General features: G+C 38.8%; 1 long non-coding RNA gene across 4 annotated transcripts in view; it reads left to right on the forward strand.

Moving 5' to 3' along the window:
- Nucleotides 1-22,332, forward strand: part of LOC110362143 (uncharacterized) — a 295,772-nt gene that overhangs the window by 84,475 nt on the left and 188,965 nt on the right. For 2 of the 4 annotated variants that reach the window (XR_010471121.1, XR_010471120.1), the window contains exon 10: nt 19,986-20,138. The exons of the other annotated variants lie outside the window; for them this stretch is intronic. This is a non-coding gene — a long non-coding RNA (uncharacterized LOC110362143). The remainder of the gene's footprint in view (nt 1-19,985; nt 20,139-22,332) is intronic. 4 annotated transcript variants of the gene reach the window in all.

Genomic DNA, 22,332 nt, shown 5'->3' on the forward strand with positions numbered 1-22,332 from the left:
GTTTTATGGCAAGGACTTTGATTCTTAATAATCAGCAAAGTTTCAGTGCCATGTAGATAACACATTTTTAGAAACCGATTTTGTAAACAGTATTTGATTACTGGAGTTTCACATTGGCATCACAACATGCTTCCAGATGAGCGATTATAAAACTATAGCTAGAGTATCACTCTATGCCTCATTGTGTGTATGAAACGCACGTCTGACATCATCACTGCAAAGTTGACACGTGGAAGTGCTGCCCAACTGGTAGAAGTGACCTGGCACAATCGGAGGAGTGTGGCTTTGATAGGTGTATGTGCACACCTCAGCGTGCAAGCCTGTTTGGCATGATACTCTGGACATCATACTTGAGACTCTGTGCCTCAGCAAGTCCAAATCAGATTGCTTAGGGCCTGAAAATCAAGGTAGTTTTTTTTTCTTCCCATAATTTACTGCCAGTGGTGAAGATGCAGAGGTACATATGCCAGCAGGTATAGCTCTTTTCTAGGATCCCCCAAAAATGCTCTCAGGGATGGTCCCACACTGAAAGCACATCTTCCCATTCCTCATGAATCATGTCTTTACATGTGAAACAATCTTTGTCTTGTCCTATGTGTGTTTCGAGGTTATACCCCTGTGCCACCTTCTGTGCAACCTGCTCTAGCCAGAAAGCCATGTTTCCTTCTGAGACATGTATTTTCATTCTAAAAGCTATTTTTTATTTTTTCCACAAGCCTACATTAAGTGGTCAGAAATGGATGAAACCTGTAATTTTTGATGAATGTCTCTTCAAGTTAATACCTCATGGTATCATTGTCTCTTTTGCCCTTTCTCTGCATTTCTCCTCTCTTTTTTATTCATGAATGATATTTTTCACATCCTGTCAAACACAAGATTACATCAATTTTCTAGGGAGGAATTTTGACTTTACTCAACTGTGCAGGGACCACTGTATTTTTATATACATAAAATTGCACAGCAACAAAAATCTATGGCATTAATTCTCACTAAGGTCATAATATGCTATGAATATGAACTTTTTACTTTGAATTAAGATATATATGGCAAAGTGAAGACTCAGGTTCTTTGTTACATGTTGCTATTTGTTGTGGTCCTGGTGCCCAACACGTCCAGCTCACTCTCCTGGCCAGCTGCAGTGGAAAGGACCCTTTTCTCTCTTGCATTTTTCATTTCTCTTGCAAAGATTATCACCTGAAGGTAAATTCTTTACTTAAGCTGCAATTGTGGTTAGCCATTTTGTGGAAAGGAGTAAAAAAATTCCTTTTGTTTCTTCACAGGCCTGTTAAAAGATTTTTCTGCAGAACACTGAAAACAATTGAGTTATTGTGTACTTTTGAAAATGCCACTTAACAACTTTGAGAGTTTTGCTGTCTTTCTTCATTCTAGCTATAGGGCCTCTATAAAAATTTGCTTGCACTCAACTCCCAACCAAAACTAGGTTCATCTCATCTCACTTGCAATGTAATTTCCAGCACAGAAGTCAGCTTGGTTTTGTAACTCTACAGTTCTTCTGGCTGGGAGAAAACTGAGTTGCAGACGTGAACCAACAGACTCTGAATCAATCTGTGGAAATGGTGCTGAGTTTTATATTAGGATGTTGAATCAAGGTAAAAAGACAGAGATGTATATTTTCATGAATTAGGCTGAAGAATAGCTCCTGGGAATTATTCCACTCTTTTCCTATGTAAGTGGTAGGTTCTTGAATACGGAATCATAGAATGTCCTGAGTTGGAAGGGACCCACAAGGATCATCCAGTCCAACTCCTATACCTGCACAGGACAACCCCACAGTTCACACCATGTATCTGAGGGTGTTGTCCAGCCTCTTCTTGAACACTGTCAGGCTTGAGGCCGTGACATCTTCCTGGGGAGCCTGTTCCAGTGCTCCAGCACCCTCTGGGTGAAGAATCTTTTCCTAATGTCCAACCTAAACCTCCCCTGGCACATCTTCCTGCCATTCCCTCAGCTTTTATAATTGGTCACCAGAGAGAAGAGTTCGGCATCCACCCCTTCTTCTGCCCTAGTGAGGAAGCTGCAGACCACGATGAGGTCTCCCCTCAGTCTCCTCTTCTCCAGGCTGAACAGATCAAGTGACTTTAGATGCTCCTCACACAGCTTCCTCTCCAAACCCTTCACCAAATTTGTAGCCTTCTTCTGGACGTTCTCCACTAGCTTTTTATCTTTTTTACCCTGTAATGCCCAGAACTGCACACAGTGCTGCAGGTGAGGCCACACCAGTGCAGAGCAGAGAGGGACAATCCCAGCTGGCAAGGCCGTGCTGGATGCACCCAGGACACAGGTGGCCCTCTTGGCTGCCAGGGAGCACTGTTGGCTCATGTTCAACTTGTTGTTGACCAGAACCCCCAGATCCCTCTCTGGAGAACTGCTTTCCACTATCTCGTCCCCCATTCTGTATGTACAGCCAGGATTGTGGAATCCCAGGTACAAAATCCAGCACTTGACCTTGCTGAACATAGCAGCTAGGTGCCCATATTTAGTCCTCCAAAGCAACTTTTCAATATAAAAGATTATTAAAATTATCACTCTATTTTATCCAGTGAGGGTTTTGCATCTTGCAGGGCAATTGTTAGATCTACAGCCCATGCAAATCAACTAATCTGCAGCCTGTGCTGGCTTTGGACAGGGTCAGTGTGGGGTTTTCTGCTCTGTATTCCCTTGGAGCCCTGGGGATCAATGTTCAGAGACACCTGCATGGGTCTGCATGTAGTTGGATAAGGTCCAGCTCTGGACAGGCTTACATATTTAGTTTTAATACTGCCATTTCCACAGCTGATAGCAGAAGTGATTTAGGTAAATAGAAGGCTCTGACACCTGTGGAGCTGGGGAACCCCATGAGGCACTGAAATGGCAGGTTTTATAAGTGAAGTTCCAGTACCAAGAAGTGGGAAACACTGCTTTCCATGATGTAATGCATAACAACTGCGAGTCATTATCCATTTACAGTGTTCCTTTGTACAGTACCGTGATTTCACAGTATACACTAGAAGGTTAGGGTTAGGAAAATAATAACGTTGCAATAACTTTGATTTGATCAGGACAAATCTAAAGGCAAATCTGATGATAAAAAAAAAATTGAAAGTTTATCATTAATGGTTTTATTTGAGTTAGAATCCCCTAAGATTTTGTGCAGAGTTGTTTATATACGTTAAATGTGATTGATGGCTGATGTTCAACAGATTATAAAAGGAGAGTGGACTAGCTTCTGTGAACTCTTTTAAATAGAAATATGAATTCTAGCACTAGAAAATGGATGGATTTCTGCAATGTGGGTGCTGTGGTTTTGGTTCCTGCTTATCCAGGCAGACCACTTCATGCTGTTGGTGATGAGAACCTTGCCTTAAAGCTTCCATGGCAAGTCTCTCACTTTTCTTACAAATGTAAAAATGGTATACTCCAGGGATGGCCTATGACTAAGGATGTCTTTGAGTCTCAGAACAAACTGATCAAACAATTCCCTATAAGTTAGCATGCACGAAGCCTCTTTGTCTCTTTCCTAGCAAATTAAACAGCTCCAGAGTACAAAACCAGATACCAGAACTGTTATCCATGCTGTCAAATTGTTAGGCTGGTCACAGGCATGGTATTTGCCTGAGCTAACTGGCTCTCTCCCAGACAACTTCCAGACAGGAAGAGGGAGTTGACTTTACCCAGAGAGAATTTTAGATGGAATCAGTTGCTTTGGAGGGTCAGAGAGCTGAATATGGACACAGACAATTCCAAGTTTGCTGTCCTCAGCAGTACAGAAAGGTCTTGGGCATGTTTGATTTTGCAGAAATGTCAGTTGATCTTATAAGTTGGACCCACCTCCTGTGTTGAAACTGTACTTGGATGCCTCAGCGCAGCTTGGTATGCCTGAGAGATCACATCTACTGATATGCATCCTACATTATGGCTTCAACTTTAAAGAAAATGCCTGACCAACATCTTCACTGTATATAGAATATACCTTAGTATCCCAAACTGTGAGGCTATGTAGCAGTGTTTATACTGGACTGAACTCACATTAAGTTCTTTTTATGGTGGTACTTTCAGGTTGTGGGGGATTAATTGATTGATTGATTGATTAAATTCATCTGGTGTTGTCTCAGATATGTCCATATTCACAATGTAAAGATATGTCTATATTAATGCTTTAACCATTCCTCATGTCTCTTGTTGAAAGAAAGGAATTACCTGGCACATAGTGGTTCGATAGGAAGGCTTCACTGGCTTTCTAGAGGGCAATTGCAAGAGGCTTTTGTGCTTATTACATGAAAAATTCCATATACAAGAAATCATGGTTGTATTCCTTCTGCTGTGATTTTTTTTTTTTTTTTTTTTTTCAACCATAACCTACAACTGATTATGAGTAAAAGGACAATGAGTCTGGCATACTGACTCTGATCCCTTCGAAGAACAATATGTGGTTCCCGTTTGTCTGATGCTAACAGGACATCCTCAAATGCCTACAGAAACATTCAAACTTTGGACAGCGGGTTAAAAAGGCAGTGGGGTTGGATTCAGATCTGACTGTGTTGCTTGTTTTACCCCATGTAATGTGTAAATTAAAGCTTGAAGTCCAAACACCTCTATACTTTGTCAGAGTATAAAGTGTGTCCTGAACTTTGCTGCTCAGACCCATCTCTAGTTAAGAACACAGTTTATTCAGGGAATGTTGTGTATGAAATCACTCTTGGAATATGACACAAAATCAGAGAAGAATTATATTATTTTAAATACAAACTGGGGAAGAAATAAATTGTTCCTGACCTGTTTCTATTAAGGAGATCAAACTTGATTAATTCTTGGCCTGGATGTTCTCTTACCTCCAGCAATTACATGCCACTATTACAGTGATTATTTTATAAAAGCTAATAAACACTATCTGGAGTTAATATTTGCTCCTGAGGAAAGTTTGCCAAGAGCTTAGAAGAAGTTTACAGAAGATTTTGCCCATTAGGTTTGTGTACAACATTTGAAATGCCAAAATCCTTTTAGCATCATTAATCACAAAAATGCAATGTAAAAACAGTTGTACCTAATAAAGCTGTAATCTGATACAAAAATAGGCAAACCCTCAGGAATTTAACACAATAGGCCAAACATTGTCCATTCCAAATGAGTTCCAGTAATGCCACTATTGACTCGGCTTTGAATAGCCTTCTACTCTTTTGAAACAAATATATATAGATAAAATAGGATTTTATTTTCTGCAGTACAGATGCAGCTGTTATTAATCAATGCATTCACAAAGGATACTGGCTAATGCATTCCAGGAAATCTATTTTGCCCAAATTCCTGCAACTTCTTCCCTGTCCTCTAAGCTTACAGCTTGCTCTGTCTTGGTGTCGCTGGGGTTCTGGCTTCCCCTGACTCAGGAGTTGCTTATGTGTAGGGTTAACTAGGGAATGAGTCTGTCTGAACCATCGCTGAGTCTGAACCATCTCTCCAGATTCCTGACCATGGTATAGAGCAAGTACTGTGGGGAATGACCATTGTCAGACTATGGTGCTGTCAGAAAAGGGAGCTGGGTTGTACAGGAGAAAATGTATCCCATCCCTGCACTTTGATTCCTGTGTAGTCTCTCCCAAAAACCTGGAGCTTCAAGCATGAGGGGGCAACTGACATTTTAGCCAACAAGGCATCACTCCCTTGTCTCCTACTGTACTTGCCCGTTCTATGGCCATCTCAGCTTAACTGAAAATTGCCTGCATACATCATTTATTATAATGTACCCTATTTTTCAGTTTTACATGGACTTGCCTATTTAACCAAACACACTTAAGAATGAAAGCTATACAAGTTTATTCTAGCCAGGCATTGAGTTAAGCTCTTAAGTAAAAACTCGGAAAGACATTTAAAAAAAGTAAATAAAGCATCAGTTCAGTTGTGGAATACATGCATAATAAGATCTGTTCTTATTTGTTTAGTCCCTCTCATCTTAAGCTGTGTCTCAACAGACCACAATTGAGCTCGTGGTCTGAAATGCTGGAACTCTTCAGGATCTAAATTTAAAGGTAGTATAGAAGCCTGATGGACTTCTCTTCTGAGTTCATCCTTCCCTTTCAACATTACAGTCTTTCTGCCCTTTTCTTCCTCTCTTTCTCTTGTTTTTTAAATTAAGTTTCCTTAGATAGAGAGTAACATATTTTGATAACTCACATTCTTTCTTAGCCAATGGAAACACAGTTTTGACAGCTCATGAGCCAAATTTGGTTTTAAGAGTTATTTTGACTTGGCTATCTTTCATTCTCAGATTCTGACTCTCCCTACTTCTCACCTTCCCCAAGTCTGCTGCTGAAGCCTTAATTAGCTCATTTTTCTCTGGTGAGGGTAGTTTAAAAACTGTCTTCACAACATTCCATGTATTAGATATGATAAAAATTATTATTTTTGCAATACTATTATTATTCCCACAATTCAGATTTTGGAGACCACATGTGGCACATTAATAATGTGGATGATAGACTGTTAACAATGTGCATTGTCCAGGCTAATTCCTTCTATGCCTTTTTTTCTGTCATAAAGATTTTCTGTCATTTCAAGAGAGACAGGAAGACTGGATCCATTTGCTTCTGATACTGACAACAAGAAATCGGGAGCAAGGCTTCATTGCCAGGTTCTTCTTGCATGAAGAGGGAAGTGAAAACCTCTAGTTTGACTGAGCAGAAAGCTGATAAAGGCAGCTAAAACTCTCATCCTTTTTCTTTTTGCAGTCACAGTTGGAGATACCCGTTCTGAAAAGCTTTATGACTCTCCTCTCCTGATAAACATGAGAAACTTGATGCATGGGAAAATGGGACTTGATGATAGCTTGACACTTTCACACCTTGAGAATCAAACTCAGATCTGTCAGAGGCGCATGCTATGAATATGCTGATGAAACATATCCCACACAGAACACATCACAACTCTAGTTAAGAGGCTTTATATTTGTCTACTACAAGTTATTCTTTCATCCAGCCCGCACTGAATTGCACCAAGGAGTTCTATAATAAGGCTCTGACCACATCATAAGGACAACATGGAGCAGATGATTTGACACGTGAGAATATGACAACACCTAAAACCTCCTGCCATGTTGCTGGCCCTGGGAGAGCACTAACTTATAGCATTGACACTTGTGTCTCCTGCACATTATACCAGCATTTCAGGCTTAATTGTGACAGGTATTCATTTGTAGCTTTGTAGTTATGATGAAATCTTTAACCTACCTGATGTGCACACAGTTATGCGTATTACTTGTTCAGCTGGAAAGGCTCTCCAGTAGTCACCAGTAATTGAGGCTCACCAGCAGTTATTCAAATTCGGCTGTCAGCCACAATGAAAAGGAATTGACAGAAACCTACTCCATTAGAATTCCCCCATTCCTAGCATTAACATTCTTCTGTGGAGTTGAATTTTGGTCTGGAACAGTGCAGTAATGTAAGTTGATAGCAAGCTGGGAGTGAGCCAGAAAGTGAGTGCTTAACCCAGAACCAGCACCTCTGGGAGCAAAGACTTCAAGAATCAAATGTTCTGTATTTACATTGCTTCCAACTTCGTACTGGGGGAGGGAGAGGGATGATGGAAACCATCAATAAGTTTAGTTCTAATGTCTTCTTTAACTTTTCTTTTTCTACACTTTGTCCAGTTGGGAATTTCACACAAAACCTAGGACCGTGTTTGTAGCCTCACAAGCTGCAGACTTAAAAGTTAATGAAATACAGCTCCAATTTCAGAAATATCAGTTCATTTGGGGTCTGTCTGGCAGGGACAATGGTGCTAGGAAGCTACAACTAGAATGAACCTGGAATACGCAGCAATGATCCTTTTTGTTTTCTGTGTTAGGCTTGAGATTTTAGAGCTGCCAAATTTCACACATTCCCACATCTTAACTAAGTGTCACACGTTCAGCCAGGCTTCAGGGATTGATCATGCTGGCCATCACGAGATCGTGTGGTTCTTGCCTATTCTTATCTGAGATAAGGTCAATATCTTGTTTTTAATAGCACCTATCCCTTAAGGCATTATTTTCTTCAAGATTTTACTATCCACATTGGAGGCAACATATATCTTGTATCCTCAATGAGACACATTTCTTTTTCCCCCATAATTTAAACCAGAAACCATTTGATACTGAAAAGACATGCTTCCTTTTAGTGCATGAAAACATAATAGAGAAACAATATTCTTGTTTTACGTAATACATTTCTCTATTTGAGTCCCTTGCTCTGTGCAGTTCTGTGGATGAAGAAATATTACCCTGTTTGTTATTTGTATTGTTGTGCCACCTAAGAGTGACAGTTCTTGACTCCATTATGCTTCACTGCACAGAGAGAATAGGAAGATGTCTTTCTCCATGAGCTTGCAATTGAAATACAAGGCATAACGCAATGGGTGGATACAGATGAAGAAGCCTGGAGAAATGATAATAAAATACTGATTGACATGATGGAGAAAAGAAGGAATACAACAGCTTACCCAGTGCTTAACTACTGTCATGTCTTTGGTTTCAAGGAGCATAATGAAGTAATTTTTGGATGTTTACCAGGATAACCTTTCAAGTTATAGTGGTACAAATTAGGTATCAGAACACTTTTGTAAACCCATGATTGAGTTTAAGACTGTTTGTCTAACATGATTATAAGAAGTACTTAAAGCTTTCTGAAATCCATGGTGTGGCAATGAATGAGAGAGTATTTACATTGCCCACTTGTAGCTCTGCCTCCAGAGGCACTCTGTATAGCCAACGGACAAAGGAAAGGTCCTCCAGGGAGGCAAAGCACCCATGTTGAATGTGTAAAACCAACCTGAAGTAGAAAGCATGAATAACCCTTGTAAGAACTCGTATTAAAGGGTATTGACAAATATTGAAATCTTCCACATAGTTCCCTTCCACGTCTTTCTAGGAATATCTCACCAGAATATTTATAATCTGATCATGGGTATAAAAAAACCCATAAATTAATAGCAACTTCTAAACCAAATTAGACTATTTATTTTGCCTGGAATATACTAAAGTGATTCCACATGATTTTAGCAAAGATTTTAGTAAAGATCTTGTTCTACTCACATCACTTCTGTTCATGGCTTTTTTTAGGTTATCTCTAGGGGCCTGCTCTTTGCTGTCTTCTTTCAGACATCTATTTTGGCTGATTTAAATGTGAATAAGGAAAAAAAAAGCAACCCACCATCAAAATTCCTACAAACAAAAATCTTTTTTCTGAAAAATGAGGTGTCATGTGTAGTTTAATTTAATCTTTGTGTGGTTTTCTTTGGCATGTTGCTTGCACTTGAGTTTCATATGGTGTATCATAGCAGTTCAGTTTACAAACCCACTTGTTGGGTTACAATTAGTTATAAAAAAAATCTAAGAAAGTGCTACAAAAGAGCAAGTTTTGCAAACTTGAGAGAAGTAAATGACAAGGATGTTTTTCAGAAAAGATAAGGCTGGATTTTCACATACACTGTGAAAAGACTTTAGATGGTAATTCTGCTAAATAATAGATTGTTTCTTTTATTTTTTTTTCTGCCAATACTTGCTCATTTCATGTCTCCATCTATTGGTGTCCATCAGCAGAAGTGTCGGGTCACACTTCATTCATAAGGAAGATGTCACACTTCTGAAATTCATATGCATTCTGTCAGCTCCTTTTTCCACCCAAGAGCTTGCTAATCATGTTGCACTGGAGACATGAGGGCTTGTTTTCATGATGGCTTTCAAGCAATATCCCCTGAAATATATGGCTTTTTGTATATGAAAAAGGCAGTTTACACAGTTGTGTAGCAAAGACCATATTTTCTTACATTTAGGAACAAAGACATGTCAGGCTTTATTGAGCACATCACTAACTATATAACTAGCATTAAACACTCTATTTGCAACTGTTGCTGTGTATTTTGTGTGTGATTATCACCCCTAGATCTGCATCCTATAAAAAGATATTTCTGTTTGCTTAATTATAAAGCTCTTTATGAACAGGCTCATCTGTAAATAGCTTGGTGCAGCTGAAATAGAAATATAATTATAATGAAGGCAGATGTTTCTGAAATACTTCTCATGAAACTTGTTCTGAATATACAAAGGAGGAAGGCTTTTCTAGCTGATGGAGTGTAGGCCAAATGTGGCCTAATCATCCAAATGTGATGGGAGTTCACTTTAGGGGCAAAATCTAAATAATAATAATAACAGCAGTAGCAACAACAATAATAATAATCTTTCTAAAACCATATACAACTGCCCTCTCCTTTGGTAAACCTTTTTTTTCCTGAACCCTGAGGAGGCAAAGAAATAACTTTTGTGGCTTATCTCTGTGGACTAGTTGCCAGAAAATGCTGAACTTTTCTTCTGCAATACTTTGTTAAGAGACTGATGAAACTCTCATGGAGCCACAAAGTTTATGGTCATTTTTATACAAATATAGCAGTTCTGTCTGCCTGATTGTCTCTGCATGTGCTCTTAAATTATTTAAATCCTGTCAGTGAACTAATGAGACAATATTTTTTTATTATTATTTTGATAGCCAAGAACTTATAAAACCACTGAATGCCATTTCCAATGGAATGATACTCTTTAGAAAATCTCATCTTTCAGTCAAACCACAGGCTTCCTTTTCCCTCCCTCCATTTCATGACTAGTGGCAAATATGAGTGCCATGGTGGCTGGCTGATAGCTGTTGCTCCAAGCCTGCAGTCCTCACTTCGGTGGAGCTGCCATCCTGATCAGCTCTCCTCTGTCCCATCTTTAGTAACTCACCAGCAGAACCAGTCACTGTCCCAGTCATCTTGTGATAAGGCAGCCAAGACAGACACAGCCATTTGGCAGGCTCATGAATTGGAAACATCCAGAACAAACTATTACAAACTAAATTGTACTGCTGATCTGCCCATCTTCCTCTTCCTCATCTCTGTCTTCATGACTGAACAAGGCAGTATGGAACTGGACTTGCTTAAAATGGAGAGAGGAGGATGTGAAGCAGAATAAACTGTCAGGGTTGATTTGAGTTGAGCCAGTAACAGTCCTTATATCACTGTTGTGAATAGTTTTCAAGCATGAACTTAGGCCTCTAATTAAAGTTTACAGAAATAGACTATGGATATTTGCACTGTGAGACATCAAGAATTTGAATTAAAAGGAACCCAGTCACTTTAAAGGAGTGTGGATCAGGTTCTGAATGTGGCTTTGGATAGCCTGCAGTGATTTGTTTTACTTACTCTCTTTTGGTGGCAAACTAGTTGTCTTATGATAGCCTTACCTAGATGTACAGAACTGGAGACTACATCTCCTTTGCAGGCAATGTATCCTCTAGCATAATGGAGCTGAATCCAGTTCAGAGTGATTCTTCTTGAGATGTAAATAACTGTACTTTTCTCTTGTGCTGAACAATTTAACTGTGTCAACATCAACTACACCCACCATGACATGACCTGGCTCCTATGGTTACCCTAGAATAGTCCACTATCACTGCTGATGGCTTTGGAAGAAGCTTTCATTACTAGTGTGAATCAAGCATATTTCAGTTTAAGGACGCATCATAGTTCTTATTTCAAAAGCTAGATCCCAGATTGAACCTCTGCAAAACACACACTGGACAGAGTTTTTCTAGTCTGGTTGGATAATTTTGCTCTGTGTTTATGGTATTCTTTAATGGAGGATCAATAAAATACCTGTTCTTTCAGTGTATGTGCCTCACTTCCATTAACAATAACAGACTATGTATGTGCGAGGATGAGAATGAATCTCTCAAACTGTACATACTTGTACCTGAGACCAAGCCTTGGGGCCTAACAAATCAGCCTGACTTTCTGGTCTCTTCTGACCCCAAGGCACTCATTTGTCTACATGTAGGGGACAGGAAAAACAGTATTCAAAGGTGTTACACTTTGCCAGAAAAGAAGTATAGGAACTGAGATTAAAACTGATGGAGTGTTTGATGCCACAGAAACAGATTCTGTTAATGAAATGAGCAATTGTTTTCAGTTTTATGCAGAACAAATGCACTAAGAATGGTGATGACAAAAATATGTGCATCAGATATCATATATGTTGTGAAAGGAACATAAATTACCCAATTGTTTATCTTTTATGAATGGGAAACTGAGACATGGAGAGATTATTTGTTTGAGATCTCTCTTTTTCTTTCTTATACACCCACAAAAACTCCAAAGGGGAATGGGAATTTTCTTAACTTTTGACTCCTGTGCAAAGTTCATTTTTCTACATGTGCTCTCGGTTTTTGAACTGCACTTCTCCTCACATTCTCATATCTATAAAAATGCCATGCACAGGACTGCTGTTAACAGAATCTGCCAAGTCTGTGGCAGTAATTTAACCTACCTGCTGTGAGTAGTACCTATGGCATCTCTTTGCATCTCTACCCTCACCTTTTTGCCCACTCTTCACTGTTCTTTGTCAGCCTTTTTCTTCTGAGAAGAACTTCTACTAGAAGTTGTATCCTTATAACATGAAATGCACACAAATTAAGAGGGATTAGGAATACGCTGTCAGAATGGGATAAAGAAGCCTGAGGGTAATAAAATTAAGCCTATGTTTTGGGTCCAACCCTTAAGCAAAGTAAAGGGAGCTTCAGTTTTCTGTGCAGTGTCCCTTCACTTGCCATATGTAAAAGAAAATCATCAAGGTTTTGTTTGTGTTATATTGTGCATATTATTATTAAATTTAATTTATTGATGACTTTATTATATATCACCTTCTAATACACACATTATCTATAGAACATAGCATTGATATCATGTTATACAATACAGTGTATATTACAGCATATAATTACACAATATTCCAGATGCTGATAAATCTATATGAAGTCACATTTTTACCACTGTAAGCTGCAACAGTGAGGCTTGTCTGAAATCTGGCTGAAAAGTTACATTCTGTAAAGAAAACTGTTTCATCAAGCAATCTGCAAGCTACAATTGTAAATTTTTGCACTTGTAGGACACTTCAAGGAGAGAGGATCTGGACCACAGCCTTCAGTGGTAATGGGCAGAGCAGCTGGGAAGGGGACAAATCAAAGAGGTTTTACACTGTGGGATCAGGAGGATTGTAACAGCTGGGGAGGGTCAGGCAGGTTATGACATTTGGGGAAACTGTTGGGTAGGGAGCTCTTCGGTGAGGAAGGATGAGAGTTATGGCAGCTGGAACAGAGTTGGCATTGAGACTTATGATCAGGAGGAATTGGGAACAGTACAGCATCTGGAAGCTGATCAGGCAAGGGGCTCATATCATCTGGGGGATCAGGAAGTACACAACAGCTGGGAAGGGTCAAGCAAATACCCAACACACATGGAATTGAACAGCAGGGCCTGGTGCCACATACAGCTTCTCACATTGCTTTTTCTGTATTGCTGCTCTCTACCTTTCTGTAAATTTCCCTTAACTCATGTTCAAAATGTGTCTTTATGCAAAAGCACAGAGGCAGAAATAAATAATATGGATTTCCACTGAGAAAAATAAGGTGGATAGCCCATCCCAACCACAATGACTTGCCAAAGTCCATGTAATTCTAATTATTGGCTAGTGAAAGATTTCCTTCTTCAACCCTATTACACCCACTGCCCTACTGGCTGAAGGTTTTTATGAAGTTTTTTTTCCAATACCTTGATTAGCCAGAGGAGATCAGCTTTCTCCTCCAGTGGGAGCTCAACATGCATAGGCTCGATTTTTGGCAATATTGCTCAGTAATACCGAGTGGACTTCATGGTAGACAATGCTGGTGCAAGAAGAGCAAGGTTCACGTGTCCTGATTGGCTTACAGCAGCTCTGGCTGAACTGGTGTTTGTTTGTTGCTCAACAATTTGTTTACTTAGTGCCTTTCTTGCCTCAGATATTTCTATTGGATATTGCATTATTAGATACCACAGATATAATTCTACATTTGATAAATTTTTCCTAGAGTTTCAACTTCCTGAGGTTTGTTATTTCTTACATTCATGTATTTTACCTGTGCTGTGGCTGTTCTGTCTTTTTGTCCATTAATTTAAAAAGTGAGATCTTTATGAAAAAACAACCGTACTTACTCTCCTAGAAGATAAACCTCTTTCATTATACTTTCATTATATCTTCTCCCAAGTGTCTTGTTTCATGCTATGTTTTCATTGTAAGCTCACTTTACATTTAGCATTTTTTATTTCTGATTTAGGTAAGTGCCTAGCACCATGCAGTCCTTCACAATCAGTCTCCCAGGTGCTAACAAGAATAATAAATTATATTAATAAGTTCTGTGAAAGTCCTGATTCTTTGCAAAGCTTTGATAAAGTGGGAAATGTCATATCCATCAGGTAGTTGTGACAAATATGCATAGGGTTGAGGGTAAATTGTTGTTTTACCTCTAGAAAAATCTGTAGCACTCTCTTGTGTTTTCCATAGCTGCTCATGTTATTTTTTTCTTCTATAGGCTCTTATTGCTTTCCAGACATGCTGTGCCTTGTCTTTGCCAATTGTTGCCATCTGTCCTGATGACATTGTGACGGAGGTTGAGTGTGTTGCTGAGCTTCTTAATAATGTCACAGTGTTATTTTGCGTTACCTCTGTCACTCTGATGCTGTTATGCTAACTTGTCTTCCTTCATCATTTCTTTTTCACGACTCTTACATTCAAGGTAGTCTAAAAAAAATGCCCTCTGGATTTAAGTTCTTCTTTCCACCATATCTAATATCTCATCTGTTCTCTACAGCTGTTTTCTGCGTCCTGTATTTATTCCAATCATATTCTATACGGTAAAAAGTGCTGCTTGTAGGACAGATTTTTTTAATTTCCTCTTGGCATTCAGTAACACTCTATTAAGTGGCTGTGTTTACACTGCAGTTGTCAATGGATCTTTTCCGGGTCCTCTGCTCATTAAGCAATAAATTCAACTTTCCTGGCTAGCAGTGTTTTGAACATTTCATGTGGCAATATGGAACCAGTCCCACAGGGGATGGTTTCCTCTTACCAGACTGCTCCCTCCACGTGCTATGCTCCCTGTTGGGCTTATCTAACTATGTCATCTCTATGAAGGATACTTGAAGCAAGCTGTTGCCTCTTTCTTAGTCACATGCAGGTTGCCAGGGAGCCTGGGGGACCCACCATCTGACATTCATAGCACTCGGCTTCTATCCGAATATGTCTGAGAATCCCACTGAAGCGTGGGATGACAAGTTCCCTCTTTCTTTTTGCAGAATTACTTCTCATTCACAATTAAGGTAATACAATGTTTTTGCCAACCTGCTATTGTGGCGGTGTTCGGATTGCTATCAGTCACTGCAGAATTATAAAAATGTTCAAAATGCTTAAGTGACTTTGTTTTACATTTACCTCAGAAATAACAAAATCTGAAAAGCCCTGGTGACCTGAGTCACAGAGGTACAGCAAAAGCAACAATTACTCAGACTTTCTTTCCCTGCCTCTCTACTCTGCTTCAACTTTGACCTACGTAGATCACACCCAGGAGTAGGAAAATAATTCGTTGTGCAATCTGGTGCTTAATCTGCCTACTAAGACTGAGAACGAGGGTATGCCAGTTGTAACAGTGCTTGGGAAATGTAGACCATCTACCAGGAGTTGGGGTGTGATCATAGTTCATTTCAGAAAGGGCACTGAGCAGCCATCAGAATGGTAATAATTTTCAGCTACTCTTGAATTAGGACAAATTCAGACTTAATTTGATACAGCAGACACTGCTAAGGGTATTGATGGCAAACCCTGGGCAGAGAATGATATCAGAGAGGTAGCATGGAAACAAATACAGGAACAGAGAAACAAACTTCATAAACCTATTATCTTTATGCAAAACAAAACAAAACAAAAGTAAAAGCTTGACAAATAAAGAGTCTAATAAAATAGGAGTGTGTTTACAGCCATGCTGGTATATGGTGGAAAGGCAGAAAAAATAAGCTATGTTAATTCTTGATATCCTGGACAGAGAATTGATATCATGTATACAGCATAAAGTGCTATCAAAAAAAGTACTGTTTCAGTACTGGTAGGATACAAACCCCAAATCTCAAACACTGTGCTGAAGGATGTAACATTATTCATAGCCAATTAACAATACAATATTCATATAACCAAGTTCCCTCCCTTATACTTTTCTCTGTGTTTGGCTCTAGCTTCCGCTCCTGTAACATGTTAATGTATTTTACTTTCTACCTCATTCTACCCATCTACACCCCAGCTTAATTTTAACACCTTGCTCTTCCTTCCTTCATAGTCTTCTACTCTGCACCATTACTGACATTACCTTTCATACTTGGTCCACTGAGTGCCTCAGCATGTGTTACTTGATTTGGCTTTTTATTCAACCCTCAGCTTTTGGTTCACCTCTTCCTTTAGCCAAAGGGCCATTCACATGACTTTGTCCTCCAGTGTTGTTTGTTTTCAGCCCCTCATCGCACAAGAGGCTATTTCAGAATTCATCGGCTTTGACCATCTCCTCATCTTACCTCAGCATGACTCTTCTGCCTTTCCACTCATATAATGTAAGTCTGCCTTTCACAGTTTCCAGTGCCATCAGTATTGTTCTCCCTTCTGCTTTTAACAAAAACTAAGTGCAGATCTGTTACTGTGCTATAGGTAAAGTAAGTTGGAAAGCATGAATTATGAACTGCTCAAGAAATAGCAGCTGTTGAGCTTGTGTGCACAGCGAGGTTTGTCTGCTACTGATCAATAAAAATCAGAGGCAGTAGCCATGCTACCAGAGAGACCATCTGTGGCTAGAGAGCCAGAAGCTTGCTGACTGGGATAGACACTGCTGGCTTAAAGGAGGACAGGGTCAGGTTATATTCATATAACCCCCATAAGAGTGACATGTTTAACTGTCAGCGTGTGTGAGCTGGCAATCTGCTGGCAAAAGTACCCTACTGCCCTGCCTAGTTCTCTGGGAGGAAGGGTCTGGAAAACCGACAGTGGACTACGGGGATGACCCTTTGCTATGTTGTCAGTGTGATAAAGTAGTACAGCTAACAAAATGAGGATTATTACTAAAGAAATTTGGTAGCAAGGGACCAGATGGGAACAGTGGAACAGAACCTTCTCTCTTCTCTTGAAGGAACAAAGGTGGTGATGTGTCCTCTCTTAGTCTTCTTGTGAACTTTGTGTTAATATCTCAGTTTCAAAACAATTCACCCTTGTTCTGATTTTCTTGCCCAGTTAATACCCCACTTTGCATTTCACTCCTCTGTATGCTGTGGGCTTCACTCCATTTTTCTCTCCCAAACCCAGCATGGACCAACTTCATTCAGTTGAAGTCACTCTTGTCAAATTTCAAATGCCATCTTCTTAGCCAAATCTCATAATCAGTACCGTGTTCTCTCAGTCTTTTCAGATGTCTTTGACATAATCAACTATGCTTATCACCTGGCTTGTGAGGTGTCAACATCCATTCTTTTATTTCTGATAATTTCTCGAGCCTTTCCTTTGATAGTTTCTTCTCATTGATTATTGCTTAATAAGACTCACTCTTTTTTTTTTTTTTCCTCATTCTCCTTTCCTTCTATGTTTCATCTCTGACAGACACATGCAAAACCAACTACCATTTCTTCACAGCTGACCCACAGACAAAGGTTTCCTTCAGATTTCTCCCCTCTTCTACTAACAGAAAAATCTCACCTATTAAATTATGCTTTTGTGGATGCCTACATGTAAAGGTCTGCCTGAGTGTAAAACAAGTTCTAGCTCTTTAAGTATCCACATTTTTTTCGTCGTCACTGTCACAAGATCCTTCTTGCCACTGATACAATTCAGTAGTGTTGTTCACTTGGGCCTCTCTCCATGCTTTGCCATCTGGCATATGGCTAGGTCTTGTGGATGCTTTCCTGAAACATCTTTTAAGGTGTATAAGATGTGCTCTTTCTCCACACTGTGAAAACTTTTGTTCAGACACTTTTTCTTACATGTTCATTCCCAATTGATTTCAACATCTTTAATCTCAACTAGTACTAACATAATTTCAGAGATACAGTGTTGCCCTTTTATATCTAGCCTCTCTTTTCTGTTGTAAAGATAATACCCGTAGGTTCTTGCTTTGACTATATCAGGGAAATTATATATTAATTCAGTGGTTTCTCATTTTCTTATTCAATCACTGCCTTGATCTTCAAAGCCCTTCACAGGTTCTCCCCAGTCCATTCTTCTTTGGTGGTGAGATGTTGATTTCTGTACTTAGTTAGCCCTTCATGTTAATTTTTGTCATGTTCCTGTTTGATATTTTTTGTGTTTTCTCTAAGGACTTCTTGGTACAGGGAGGAAAATAATCCACCAAAACTTCTCTGCTGAGGAACCTACAGAAAACCTAGGAAGTTTTGCAGCTTGCGTGGGGAACACCTGCTCAAATCTTGGTCCTTCTCATATAAAAGCTACATCTGAGCTATTCCAGACTCCCTTAGTAGTCAAATCAGACAAGAGTCATGGATTTGTCTCATCCTGAACTTCAAATGCATCTCCCTACATTGATGGAATAGAAAAGCAAGCAGTGCAGACATCATAGGCATATGAAACCCTTTAAGCATACATAGGATTAACTTTCTGTGCTATTTCTTTTTATCCCATTATTTCCTATAATTTCTATTCAGGTATTTGCATTATTCTTTCACTGGGTTGTCATCTCTAGAGCAGGAACTTTCTATTTTTCTGTCTTTGCTGAACCCATAATAGACCGTGGCTTACTTTCATAGTTTTTTCACAGTGATATACAAAATAGTCAGAGAGCTCAAATAGGTGACTTGTCATATTAATTCTTCTTATGAAGCACTTGCAGAACTACTCAGTACTTTCAGTTCTTCATAAATATGCCATACAAATGCTTTCATGGGGTATTAATGAAAATTATATTAATGAAAAAAAATGTTATTTGTTATTACTTTGGAGCATTTCTTTTGTCTTGAGTAATGTGGCAGGAAAATGTATCTGCTGATTTGATTCTAACAAATAAGTTAAGTCAAGCATCAAATTAATCAGGAAAGCTGCAGGATTACACAGACCACAATCCAGTCAATCTTATCAGCCTAAGAAACCCTACAGTCAGAAATGAGCACTTTTCTGTATCTAAATATGGCAGAGTCTACTAGAGTTGCAGACAACTCCTTTAAAATAAATAAGAGATAAGAGAGCAAAGAAGGAAATAAAAATAGTAAATAGTACATTGTAAAAGAAAGGAAAATAACTAGTCTTAAGCACAGAATAAAAAATAGCTTGGCAATTTGTTTGGTCTGATACAGCAATTACTGTGCTAAATTAAATGCATTAGGCAAATGCCCTGAGTGGCTGATGGCATGCTGTAGTCAATTCAACATATGTGAGGTCTTCTCAATTGCACCAACACGTTACATTTGCACAAATTGCATTTTCTGTCACTCTATATTGGAACCTGAGGGCTGTTTTTTTCCATTAGAAGTGGAGATACGAGCAGAAGACATCTAACATTTTACCAACTAGCAGCGTATATGTTCACAGAAACGTAACATCCTTCTGTCTTTCTTGTACTCTCACTGTGTTTGATATCAATTTGAGGAAATAAATAGTTATCTTGAAGTGTTTTTCCATAGTCCCAGATGTGTGAATTTTTAATTAGTTCTAATAATTGCCTTTTATATATTGTTTCTATGAACCATGATGTATAGCGTCTACTCTTTATAAATCACATCTAAAGTGAAAATCCAGTTATTATAATGAGCTATATTTATTGCAAGCTGAATGTCAACTTTCTTGCTACAGACAGAAGTGTACCTGGGATAAAAAGCTAGTCATACAGTGTTTGTCACATCTAATGTTAAAGAAAAAGAAAAATAAGAAATATTAGGGCTGGACCTTTTGTAATGATTTGTCTTAGTAGGATCTGTAGCAGCATGATTAGCATTGCAAATTATATTAATATGGGAATGATTTATTCAAAGAAAAAAATGGGTGTGTTCCCAAGAAAAATATTTCTGTCTTTCTGCTTTGACCTTCATCCTTCTCTCTTCCAGTAGTATTCAATCAAATGGTCTTTCTCCCTCCTCTGCTCCAGGCACTGGAGACTGCTGAGAGAATGCTGAAGAATCTTCGGTGCATGGAGACATCCAGAGATGCCTTCAAGGGACATCATTTCTCTAGACAATGGTTTTTAAAGGGTTCCCCACATGAAGATGCTGAGGAAGAAAAGCTTAGTGAAAGTATAGGGGTATGATGAACTTTGTTTTAAAGGGTTCTAAAAGCTTCATGACTTTCCTTAGAGTAGTGCATATTCATCAAAGGGGACCAGAATATTTGGAACTATCTTACATAGACATTTGCATAGATGTACACAGGGAATTAAAATTAAAAACTTGTATTAAAAATGTCAATTTTTAATTCTTTCTCTAGCTTTCTGGTTTTCTCCATCAGTTTTGTTGGAAGGGTGACTTACATCTTCCTTTTTTTAGCTTCTTTTCATTATTTTCTCTTCCTGCATTTATCCATTTATCTTCCATTTATCTTCCATTTTCCATCTTCCAACTCCACTGAAAGCATGGCTTAGAACAATGAGCTATCAGTTCCTTTGAAGATGGAGTGGAAGAGAGTTTCTTGTTTTTGCACTGGCATTACATCTTGGGTCTCTTTCTTTTAATATCATTACAAAAATATTACTATTGCAGAAGATTACAGTGAAAACTTTGGGAAAATACATTAAGGCTCTTGTGAACCGCAATGAAATATCATTAAAGTTATTACTGAAAATGCAATAGTGAATGGAATTGTGAAAAGGAGGAAGCTAGCTCAAGGTTGCACCATGTACCTAAAACATCAGTGGTGTCTCTTTAGTAAGTGCCCAAGTATTCTTCTTCATTGATAAAAGGAGAAATGAATCTGAACCACCTACGTGCCCACCTTTTAGGGGCTTTCAAGGGAAATCATAGCTTTTAATGAGCTATAAAATAAATTCAGGCATTCATGCAGGAGAACCACTTCCTAACCCAGCTAAGATGGTGTTGTACAAGTGGGGTGTCTGGCAGTGCTCTTTCACCACTGCAGTCAGTGTCAAATCCTTGATCTGCCCGTGTCAGTGGCAGCTTCATGTTTTTGATGGTATTTCGGTGTCTGCTTTTACTGTAGTAACTACCTGTACTGTGAAAAGCAGTGTAGCAGACACAACTTTGATAAATCAGGGAAAGTGTCAACTGATGTCTTACTGACCTCTTTAGAGACAAGGCTAAGGACCATGATGCTAACGTTTTGTCTTTCAGATGCCTTTGATATCTGGCCTTTGTTTAAGAACTGTGACTTCTAAATTTACAGTCTCATTCATCATGGGAAAAGTGTGTGTGGGAGGTTATACTGATGCAACTCAAGTTTCTTGTGATGCCAGTGTAGGAATTTGAGTTGATGTAGTGTGGCTGCAGGGCTTTGACAACTCTACTTAAAGAAGGAAAAATTAATACATATGGATTTTACTCTTTGCTAGTGGTCATCACAGGAAAAGAGAAGGTCCTAGATAGGCTTACATTAATTAATTTGTTCTCTTCAAAGCAGTTCTCTTCAAAGCCTCAGTTAAATGAAATAAAAGCAGGAACATCTTGAGGAAAACCCTGAGACAGTCCTTAAGGATTTAGAGATTGCTTCTGTTTTTTGAGAGCTCCGATTGTTAGCAGATACTATTATGTAGTAATCAATGCTTCCATTCTCTACAATAGAATGGAAAATGAAGAATCGCCAAAAAAATCAAACCAAACTAAACAAACAAGCAAATGCACAAACAAAAACCAAGAAAAACCCCAGGAAGTGTCTGACTTTTTTTTTTTTTTTTTGGTAAATATATTTATTAATATAAGAGCCACTGGTTCCAGCAGATCTTAGGGAGTGATTTAGATTTTAGACATTAGACAATTATTTTAACAAAACAGTGTGCCTAATTGTGTACCACACCCTATTGGACTCAACATTTCTTGAATGTAACAGGAAATGTTCAGTCTGTAAAGCAATAGCAGAACAATTTTTGCCTATGGGCTGCTGGAAATAATAGTTTTTGCAATTGTAAGTTTCAAAACAAAACCTCTTCTGGAGAGTTTAACAGTACACAGACCAGGAAACCGATATTGTGGATTTGCTAATGACACATACGCACACAACTTGACCAAAATGCAGGTTGCAAAAGCAGATGTTAAGTCTGTTGGCGGGTTGTAAGCAACAGCATACTGGGTGTGACCTGGGTTTACATGTGTTTTTAATAGATGAGTCTGTATAAACTGATTCCAATGAATGCACATCATGTGGAAGATAATGCTTTAGTGCTTCAGTTGAAAAAAACCTGTTACTGTTATTTTCAGTAAAAGAGAATAAAGTGTCGCTCTCCATCAGGCTACACTTTGTTTATCCCATCTTTATTATAGGTAGTTTAA

Source organism: Columba livia, chromosome 3 (assembly GCF_036013475.1).
Source record: "Columba livia isolate bColLiv1 breed racing homer chromosome 3, bColLiv1.pat.W.v2, whole genome shotgun sequence".
Lineage (NCBI taxonomy): Eukaryota > Metazoa > Chordata > Aves > Columbiformes > Columbidae > Columba > Columba livia.